This window comes from Alligator sinensis, unplaced genomic scaffold (assembly GCF_000455745.1).
Source record: "Alligator sinensis unplaced genomic scaffold, ASM45574v1 scaffold1052_1, whole genome shotgun sequence".
Taxonomy (NCBI): Eukaryota; Metazoa; Chordata; order Crocodylia; family Alligatoridae; genus Alligator; species Alligator sinensis.
In genome coordinates, this window is record NW_005842971.1 from 414,703 (window position 1) to 424,526 (window position 9,824).

Below are 9,824 nucleotides of genomic sequence, written 5' to 3' on the forward strand. Positions count from 1 at the left end.
CGCGCCCCCCCCCCATTTTAACCACCCACCCCCCCCGGCTGCCGCTGAAGGGGGGCCCGGCCCCCGGCCCCGGCCTCGCCGCCGAGCCCGACAAGTGCCCGGCGCACTTCCCCGTGCACGAGTGCGTTTTCAAGGGGGACGTGCGGCGGCTGTCAGCGCTCATCCGCACGCAGGGCATCGGCCAGAAGGACAGTCACGGTGCGTGTCGCAGCCTCGCGGGGCAGAGCCTACCCCGGCTCCGGCCCGGCCCGACCACCGTGCGCGGTCCACCCTGGGGAGAGAAGTGGAAGGGCAGGGATAGGGGCAGGCATCACCCCTCTCTCCCTCCGCTCCCATAGGCTTCAGGAGAAAAGTTTCCCCCCTGGTCCACTGGGTACATGCTGACAAGGGGCGGCTGCCCTGCTCCCCACCAGCCTGGGCACTGGAGAGACTGGGGGGAATGAGAGGTGTGGGGGGGATTTCCGTCCTGCTCTATATATAGAGGCCCGTACACTGGTCTGGCTCTCTGGGCTCCTGTGTCTCTGCTTCCTTCCCTTGGGGGGAAGATATCTTTAAATGAACCATGTGGCACCACAAGATCAGCGAGAAGTTTCTTGATATTTGTTTCTGGGTTAGGCAGCTTACTGCTTGAATGTCATGGGGATGGGGCTGTCCAAGGGGGACCCTGAGGAGGGATGCCGCTCCTGAAGGCCCTTCTCTTTCTGTCAAGCTAGGGGAGTTATCATGGACAATTTATCCTTTCAGTGGAGCAGAACTGCCAGTTCAAATTGCACCCGTCTCCTTGGCGCTCTCTAGCTTGTTGATTTGTAGTTAGAATTGGTGGGTTTGTACAGGTGGCTTTTGTTTATGCACTTTTATTTTGCCTGTCCCATTTCTAGTAAATTGCGTTCAGGGCTTCCATGGTGAAGTTTGTCAGGTATAAATTGCTTCATCCCTCCTGTTCCTAACTCGGAATAAGACAAGTCCTGACATTGTCACTGTGTAAGGAATACGGATGGTAAAGGAACAATCTGGCATGGGATCTGGGCAATAAGTGACAGATACATTTGAACAGTGGCAGTTACCCTTAGACATTCAAACCTCCTGACGCTTGCTCATGAAAATTGCTTTAATGCATGCTTGTGCTCTAAGCCTCTACTAAATGAGAACTAAATGTCTAAAGGTTATCGGAGCTCTCTTTTAATTATTGGTATTAAACACCGGAAGTCTTTTAATTTAAAAAAATGAAAAAATGGTCAAGTCAAATGTGAAATTACAGGTAAGAAGAAGGCAGGCAAGGTTCTTTGAGTAGATGTGATCTCTCTTATTAGACCAACTGAGTAGTTGGAAAAAGTTCTTAGCAAGCTTTTGGATGCAGTCACCCTTCTTCAAGCATAGGGAGTCTCCGCTGGTCTGAGACTCCAAGAAAAAACCCAGGTAAGGAGGAGGAAATGCAGAAGCAGTGTTTAAGGGTAATTTAGAATTTTCTGTTCTTGTGCGACTGTTGGAAAGTTTGTTTTAACTTATTAACCATATATTGTAGACTAGAAAGTAGAAAACAGCATATGCCACATGGTCCAGCTGAATTTAAACAGTGACACTTACTCTGACTGAGATTTCAACAGTAGTGCTTGTTTTGCACTGGCACTTCTTATTTCATAGTGTTTTAGCATTTTTATGTAATATTTTGTTTTCTCTCGCAGCACTACCTTGCTTGACAATTTGCTGTAGAATGTACAGAATAACAGGACCTTGGGATCTAAAGTAAACACTGAAACTGATCCTCATTAGCAGGGATCCTGGTTTCCTGTTTAAAAATTGCAAATTCTCTGATTTTAGGGGATGAAACCCCCCACAAATTCCCTGATTTTAAAAAAAAAAAAAAACCCAAATCCATGTTTTTTCCATGATTAAAATGAAACGCCACTAGATATAGCTATCAGTTGAACATCATGTTTTATTGATGTATTTACAAGTTTAAAGCAATTAGGAAGCCCACCAGTGCCTCAATCACTATAATAAATTCTAAATACCTATACATTTTGGCATTTGATTTTTGGGTTTCTTATCATGGAATATCAGAGCTCCCACTGCCCGCTTTGTTCACCAGGACGAAGGTCCAGTTGCAGCTGCCCCCCTTTCTCCCCCCCCCCCCGCCCCCCTGCGTTTTGGCCCCCCCCCCGGCGCACTGGTTTGTGGCTCTGAGCAGCCCTGATATGTTGGTGCCCTGCTGGAGGGGCCCCCTAGTTTCTAGGGTTATGGCTAGGGACCCAGGTCGGCAGCCCCCTGCCCTCCGCAGCAGCACCCAAGCCCCGTCTGCTGTGTGTGGGTGGTTGTTACGGAGGAGTGGAGCCTGGCTCCCTCTCCCCCATGGGTGGCATGGCCCGAGCAGAGCCCATCAGGGTGTGGGGGCCGGATGTGGGCTCCCCACTGCGGGCTTGGGCTCTGCCCTGCTGCCCTCCCCTCAGGAACTCTACATCCTAGTGGACAAGGCCCAGTGTGGCAGGGTAGAGTGGGGTGTGGAAGCTCAGTGCCACTGCTGCCGGCCTTGCAGCACCTGCTGTGGTAAGGCATCCCCCTGCCTGCCCAGGACCAGTGATGGTGTGGAGTTGTGCCCCTCACTGCTGCCGGGCAGGCAAGGGGGCTCCTCGCTGTGGTGGTGTGAGGCTTGCAGCTGCAGCATTGAGCCTCCCTGCCCGGCCCCACTCTGCCCTGCTGGGCCGCAGAGGCCCCAGGGAGAAGGTAACAGGGTGGCGAGCCCAAGCCCATAGTAGGCAGTCCGCATCTACCTACACTACATACACAAATCTGGGGGGCACACGCGCACAGAAATGGGAAGCCAGCTCCCCAGGCGAGCCGCCCATGGCCCTGTCCCGCTTACCTCCCAGGCCGTGTGGCCGCGCATTCTGGCCCTGGACCCCAATCCCCATGCAGTGCCCCAGCTGGCCAAGAGCCGCAGCCCTGCCCAACTCCCTCCTTATGGGGGCCTCAATTTGCCGCCCACCCCCACCAGACTTGCCTGTGGGAGTTGCTTTCCAGGCTACCTGGAAGCCATGTGCACATGTATGTGGTGCCCCCTGCCTGGCTGTCATCCTCTTCCCTCTCCTCAGCCACTTGCAGGGTAGAACTCTGCCAGCCTTCAAGGGGAAACCCACCATTTCCTGCATTTTTCTTCTTTACAAGAGAAAATCCAGGTTTTTCTCCTTAAAATGAGAAAATCTAGGTTTAATGCATTTTTCCATCGCAAATGCAAAACATGGATCCCTGTTCATTAGTTAAATATAGGTGAATTTCTAGCACAGTTTCCTTCTTGTTACAGTAATCAGGGATGTTTCTTTTAACCTCTAGGCTACAACATATTGTTGTAAAGCATCTCAGTATTTTCTTTCTTTCTTCACTTCAGGTCAGAATGCAGATATAAAGACTGTTTTTCCCAGCTTGTCATTTTAATTAAAAAAAAATTTTTTTTCTTGCATCCTCCATTGACTTCCAAATCGTCACGTTGAGCATCAGCTCTGTGTCTCTACTTACAGAGTACTTAATGTCCCATCCCTATCCTATCTAATATCTTTTATTCATTATCGAGATATTGGTGCCAGACTACATTGTCCACCTACTAAATTTTCAGACAGTTCTCTTTATACTTTTTCTCTAACCTGCTGTTCATGTTTAGGGGCAGCTTCCAAAAATATTTGTAAAGTTATCTCCTTGTCCTCCTCCAGATTCCTCTTCAAATGCTTCTTTGCTGTGATGCCTACAAAAATGTGGCAATGGTTTGGCCTTGTCATATTTGCAGCTGTCAGGCTGGTCAAAATGGTCTTGCTATTTCCTTGTACCCCTGTCTGCTTGTATACATTTGATCCCTTTTGTGCGTTATGATTGTACCCTCCTTAGGACAGGAACTATATTTTGCTTTGTGCTGGACAAACATGAATTGAAGGAGACCTGGCCTACAACTAGGGATCCTAGATGTTTGAAGTAAAACAAGGGAAATCACTTAAGCCTTAAACCTCAGGGGCTCTTATATAAGACATAGGTGAAATTTGAGGCGGGGGGCAGGGAGGGGAGGTGGGTAGAGGACTTGAGCAAAGGGTCTGCAGGTGCCTGATACGAGTGGCTTTATGTAAACTAGAGGTGCACCAATATATCGGTCCATATTGGATTGCCGCCAATAAAAGGAAAATTGTCATTATTGGCAATCTACATTTTTGGCAGGTGTAGTCGATTAATGTCACTGATAAATGCCGCATGCATGTGCACAGCTGCAGCATGCACGCAGACAGGAATTCATTCCAGCAGTTTGGAGAACAGTGTGGCCTGTAAGTCGGGGGGGGGGAGGGAAGGGGCATGGGGGGCTCAGATGGAGGCCCCCACGGTGAGGGAGAGAGTGGAGCAGGGGTAGGTAGGCGCCTTGATCTGCCCTTTCCTTCCCCAACATGCTTCTTCCCCCCCCCCCCCCCCCCCGAATTACCAGCTGAATGCTACTCTCCACACTGTCTAGCTGCATATCGGCTTTCAAATCAGTTTTGACCAATATGGCTGGGTAATAATCGGCCATCAGTATTGGCCTAAAAATCTTTATCGGTGCACTCCTAATGTAAACTTATTTTCAGCTCTGTTCTGGCTTACGTTTTTTTTTCTAATTAATTTTCTGGTCAATTGGATGGTTGCTTGGGGGAAATGAAATGTATCTGTAAGAGCTGTATTTGTTATCAAAAGTTTGTTCACATAGGCCGCAATATTAAGTTTGCACTGCAGCAAGTGTATCTTGTAATGTTAAGGAAACAGAGATTCTTGTGCTGCTGCAATCTGAAAACAATTAATCTTCTTAGTATATTTTTTGGTGTACTTTTGAGACGGTTAAGTAAAAACCTCTTTTACACTTTAATTTAGCCTTTCAACCTTTGGTAGGTCAAATGCTGGATTTCACCTGTGCGCTTCTACAGTTGTACTCTTAAGTGCAAATCTTCATCTCTGATTTATTTGGTCTATAATGTGCACTTCTACCTTGTCTCTTGTCCAAGACAAAATGGGAATAAATTTTTCCAGCAAACATTTAGTAGCTGGTAACCGAGAGAGAGCAGCTTTGAGTAACTCCGTTGATTATGTGTAACCTCGTGTGTTTTGTTCAGTGACTAAAAATTCTACCAAACTTATTCTCATGCAGGCAGTAACCATAGCTGAAAAGCATTGCTAAAACTGGACAAAATTACACTGAGACAACTTTTCTTGTAAGTAAATGGATTTAACAAATCAGTTACTATATGTAGGTAAACTGAATAACTGCATGTGCAACCTTTAATTTGAGGTTTGCCCTTTCATTTAGCCATTGCTTGCATGTGAAGGTACTTATTTTCCTGGTCTTAGGCTACTGTATCCTTGTTTTGCTGTTGTTGTTAGTCATATGCCTGTTTTATTCTCTACCAGACATGCCCTCCTATTTTTGCTAAATAGCAGCAAGACAAAGGATGTTGCAGTGCTCTCATTTGTTTGCATTCTGGCACTATTTGAACTTCCTTTTTTTTTGGATTTTTCCAGTAGTAGGGTGCTTAGTTTTCCTTTATCCTCTTTGTATGCATAGCCTTGATTGCGAGATTGTTTTACTTTATTACAATAACTTCTCTTTTCATAAGTAGCTTCCTGGTGTTTCTGTTGTACAAGGGGTTCTATTATCATAGTTTCACTTAAGTGTTTCTGCAGAATCTGTTTTGTGTACTGTTAGCGCTCTGAGAATTCAATAAAAACTCCTTGCAGAAAAGTATTTAAAAAAACCAAAACAGTTCATTTTATTCTTACCACATTTTACAGCGAACAAAGTGGTATTTTGTCTTAAAAGAGAAATCATTTTGCATTAGGGTTCTAGGATCGGAAGTTCTTAAACTTCTTTAATTGTTAGCAAACCATAACACTTCTTATGATGCATCTTACGTAGCATTGATACCTATTTATACCCTATATCTGTAACAATTAAAGACCTGAAGGTGATCTGCAGCTTAATGGAATGGAGTTCTGTAAGACATGAGGCTGCGATATAACTTCTTGTTCAGATTCCATGGAACTTAAATGCATTGTAGAATTTGGATAAGAGGCATCTAGTATAATCTTATATTCTCTGCCAGAGAGGGGGGGAGGGAAGGGGTAGATCGAGCCCCTCTCCCCTTCCCCCCCCCAATGCAGAGGGAGGGGGTGGGGCAGGGGCTGAGGTGAATGGGGCCTCAGGGCAGAGGCAAGTCGTGGGACAGAGCCACGCAATACTTGTCCAGGGGCACAGGGGGGTGGCTCCCTGCTGCTGTGCACATGCCTGCAGAAGGCATGGGGGGCATCTGCATCTCAGATTTGTGTGCGGTACAGAGGCGGGTTGCCCACTGCAGGCTGGGGCTCTGTGCCTTTCTGCCTTTGCCCCGGGAGCTGTGCGACACCATGTTGTGCCTCCTGCTGCCAGGTGGGGAGGAGAGTGGGATGGCCAGTGCGTGGCTCCCAGGACAAAGGCAGTGGGATGCAGAGCCCCAGCCCGAAGTGGGTAGCACGCCTCTGCCCCATGCGCAAATCCAGGGTGGCATGTGCCCCTGCCCCCGTCTCTGTCCCATGATGTGTCCCAGCCTTGGGGTCCCATTCGTCCATGCCCTACTCCCTCCTTCACTGTGGGGACCTTGATCTGCCCCTTCCCCTCCACAGACTTACCTTCTGGGTGCTGTTCTACACGCAGCTGGACTGAATTCCTGTAGGGTTACCATATTTCCAGTTTCAAAAAAGAGGACATGTGCATGTGTAATATGACGGGGGGGAGGGAGAGGCTGTGATATGTTTGTGCCCTGCTCCCGCCACTCACTCCCAAGCCACAGACCTCCCTTCCCCCGCTACCCCTCACTCATGACCCACAGTACCCAGCACCCTGCCAGGTTGTGCAAAGGGTCTGCCCTCCCTGGGCTCCAGAATCCCCCTTCCTGGGCTCCAAACCTCACACACCCCCATAGCTCCCCACATCTTCACAAATCCCCCCACCACACACACCACACCCATCCCCTAACCATACAAAGTACCTGCATAATTTTCATAATTCTGAGTTTTCAGCTGTGCGATTTTAAAATCACGATTAATTGTAACTAATTTTTTTTTAAGTACGCAACTAATTGTGAAAAAATATTTTAATAGTTTGACAGCCCTAGTTCTATTAAAAGTGTTTTTATAAATAAACTTTGTTACACACATCACATTTCAGTATTTTTAATTGGTCTTTGTTATAGCTTCTTCAAGTCTTTCTAGAGTGGAACTTATTTGGAACTCCAATCATTCAAAGCATAAAGCATATTTCAAACTAATATTCTTCAGACTTTAAACTCTGATTACAGTTGTTATTTTTAAATAAAGTTCAGAAAACTAACAGTGTATTTAAATTGGGATTGTGATTTAACTGACTCTTAAGTCAAACGTCAACCCTCTTGTTTTCCACAAACTGCAGGGAATTTTGAGACTTGGCTTTCCATGAAGCTGCTGTTCAGGTTCTTCCAGCAAAAACCAAGAACTTCTATATTGACCTGTGATGGATTTGAAACTTCAGTCTCCTTTAGTTGCTGGGGGAAAATATGCATTTTTAATCCCACCCTCCACTGTTTCCTCGCCTTTTTGTGGTGGTATGTGTAATCTTCTAGTTTTACCCCTTGTGGAGCTTCTGGGCTATTGTGGTGTCTTGGTGTTTCCTAGTCATCCACTCTGTTTTTCTGTCTTGTGATTGGATTGCACAGTCTTTTTTTAAATCCTCCTCCACATCGAATGGTTCCAGAGGTTGCCTCTACAGCTGAAGCTTTTCCACTTACTGACAGAATGAATTTGACCACTCGTGTGTGTAGTACTGATGAAACCTGGCAAGTCCCTGATTAGTGTTCTTTTTTTTTTTTTTTTTTTATAGTTTGGTAAAGTGATTAGAAGTCCCAGACACTGGAGCTGTCAAGTGTAGAATTTCCTACAGGACTGGGAGGGAATTGGTCTAGGCTTGGTTGGCATTTAAAAAGACTTTTTGGAATAGTTCACCTAACTTTTAAATGAAAGCCTAGATTCTGCAAGAATGAATAGTACTTGTAAAAATGACTTGTCATAGTTGAGTGGTTTTGTTTTTGTTTAAATTGTCTTCAGTGGTGTATATAGTTTGGAGTATTCCGATTTATTCTATGGCTGCTGCTTCTCTGTAAATTCATTTAAAAGGGGTCATACTGAACAGTCCAAAGAGAGCATGGCTTGGTACACAAGTGTTAGAATCTATTTTATATTGGAGAGGGGGCTGTTAATTGTGACTAGCTTGGTCATTAAAAGTGTTGTTTGCATAATAATAAACTAGAACAGTGTGGGTCAACTCTTCTGGTAGGCATGCCACAAATTAGTCCTGCACCCTCCTCATGTGGCGCACTGCTCTCCTTCCCCTGCCCTGCCCAATCTGCCGTTCTGGTTTCTGTTCCCTGCCCAGTCTGCAGCTCTGCTTTCTGCTGCCTGTTCCCTGCTGTGGTTCAGCCACACACACAGGCTGCCTGTGCCACTTGTGGAAGATGTGCTGCAGTTTGGGCACCCCTGAACTAAGACATTAGTTTGAGGTGCTGTTTGTGATCCAGAGAGAAAAGTAACTTTCATAGAATCTCTTGATTAATACATGAAATTGCATTTATGAGCTCTTTGCTTATGACTGCTTGTCTGTTTGACCAGAGACTTCTGTCTGCTTTAAAACATTAATACCACTCTTTGGAGTGCCCAGATGAGGTGTGACCCATTTGCTGTTACAGGGTTATTTGTCACAGGATTGTATAAAGAAATTAGATTGTTCTTTGCCTGTGCTTTGTTTTAGAACAGTAGTGTGAAGAGAAATATAGCTAAGTTAATCGGCAAAATTACCACAAATAATCTGGCCCGGGTTGATTTTTCTGCTATTTGGATGCCTCTGTTGGTTTCGGGGAAAAAAAACAACTAGCATGCAAATGCATATATAGTAGTTAGACAAGGTTCTTTAGTAAATGTGGTATCTTTTATTAGACCAACTAAATAGTTTGAAAAAAGAGTTAAGTATTGTATATCATACTGAAGGGGGGGGGGAGAGAGAGAGAGTTGTAGCACTATTAGATTGCACAAATAGTCAAAAGGTAATATTACAAAAGCAACATTAACCCCCCAAAAGTATAACTCGTGGCCTGTTTGATGCTGGAGCTACAAAATGTGCCATGTATGCAGCCAAAAAAAAATAGAATTGTCATCATCTCATCTTTTGCTACAGTTTCTCTTGGTAGTAGTGTGCTTAGTCGACTTGAACTGTGAAAACCTAGCATGCCAAAAAAGCCTATATAGATAAACTAATACACTTCATAGATTTCATAGACATTAGGGCTTGGAAGGGACCTTGTGAGATCGAGTTCAGCCCCTCTGCCAGAGGCAGGAAGTCTGCAGGGATCAAACGATCCCAGCAAGATAAATATCCAAATGCCATTTGAATGAGTCCAGCATAGGTGCTTGCACAACCTCTAGGGGGAGTCTGTTCCAGACCTTTGACACTCAGACTGTAAAGAAGTTTTTCCTTCTATCAAGTATAGCAACTATAGGCCAGTCAGTCTCATCTCCATACTTGGCAAAGTCTTTGAAAAAATTATCAAGGCTCACATATGCGAGAGCCCGGCAGGACAAATTATGCTGAGGGGAAACCAGCACGGGTTTGTGGCAGGCAGATCATGCCTGACCAATCTAGTCTCTTTTTATGACCAGGTTATGAAACGCCTGGACACAGGAGGAGGGGTGGATGTCGTATACTTAGACTTCAGGAAGGCCTTCGATATGGTATCCCACCCCATACTGGTGAACAAGTTAAGAGGCTG

At 45.7% G+C, this 9,824-nt stretch overlaps 1 protein-coding gene across 1 annotated transcript in view; it reads left to right on the forward strand.

Moving 5' to 3' along the window:
- The first annotated feature begins 16 nt into the window (after positions 1-16).
- ANKRD13C (ankyrin repeat domain 13C) overlaps positions 17-9,824 on the forward strand; it is a 60,616-nt gene continuing 50,808 nt past the window's right edge. The window contains exon 1 of the mRNA XM_025192833.1: positions 17-198. The gene's annotated coding sequence lies outside the window, so the exon portion shown is untranslated. The remainder of the gene's footprint in view (positions 199-9,824) is intronic.